At 52.5% G+C, this 1,021-nt stretch overlaps 1 pseudogene; it reads right to left on the minus strand.

Annotated features, from left to right (window-relative positions):
- Positions 1-207: 207 nt before the first annotated feature.
- LOC101586945 overlaps positions 208-1,021 on the minus strand; it is a 2,669-nt pseudogene continuing 1,855 nt past the window's right edge.

The raw sequence follows: 1,021 nt of genomic DNA on the forward strand, positions 1-1,021 counted from the left end.
TGAAAACAAAACAAAACAAAACAAAAAAGGAAAGCAAGAAAGAAGAAATAAAAGAAAGTAAGCAAGCAAGACTTTACATGAGCTTTTAAATCCCATCTTAAAGCATAAAAGAAACAAATAGGTCATCCCCCCCCCCAAGCCCAATCCCCATCCCCTGCTCCCAGAGAGTAGGTGGAAGCCTGGGTTCTCTTCGCACAGGTCGGCGGTTTAGCTCGCGTCCATCCTTGCATTACAGGCCTCAGCTGTGCAGCCAGCTCCTTGGCAGAGCTCTGCTGCTTTGCGTTCGTGCCAGCGCCTCTGCCTCTTGCTTGGCTGCCTACACGGGTCCCTCTCGGGGTCCGCCAGCACCAGCAAGACCTCCAGAGCTACGGTTTCCTCATGCCACCTCTGTTCATGCTCTGTGCAGCTCTGCGGTGTGTTTCAATCTGTGATGTGACAAGCTGGATGTTCGTGGCGCGGTCACCCAGGGGCACCCACTGTACTCTTTCACAGCCTTAGGGGAGTCGCCTTCCTATCCAAGTGCACATCTGCTGTTCCTAACTTCGGCCAGAGCCATCGTAGGGCACGGCCGCCTTTCTGAGCGTTCCAAATTCAGCAAGCGTTCCAGAATATCTGCGTGTGATATTCCGAATTCTAGGTTAGACACCAACAACTTTCCACCGATGTCCACACGGGCACCACCCGCAAAACACTGTCGAAAAGGTCATGCTGCCACTCAAGTCGCTTGGGCCTGCTGAGGGCACCTGCCCTCTCCTGCCCTGCCGCCTCCTGCAAAGGTCCGCCGATTGCGCCCCGCCGCCGCCTGCATTCACTCCCTGATCTCCCTGCTAATAAGCCGGTCAGGGCCACAGCCCCCTCGCGGCCACTTCACTGGCTCCAGTTCAGCTTAATGATGTCATTCATCCAAAGACATCTAACATACACTAAACTAAAGTCAAAATGGATTAAAGATCTAAACATTAAAGCAGAGACACTAAATCTCCTGGAAGAGAAAGTAGGAGGAACTCTTGAAGACATAAGG

This window comes from Octodon degus, unplaced genomic scaffold (assembly GCF_000260255.1).
Source record: "Octodon degus isolate 3935 unplaced genomic scaffold, OctDeg1.0 scaffold00097, whole genome shotgun sequence".
NCBI classification, from domain to species: domain Eukaryota; kingdom Metazoa; phylum Chordata; class Mammalia; order Rodentia; family Octodontidae; genus Octodon; species Octodon degus.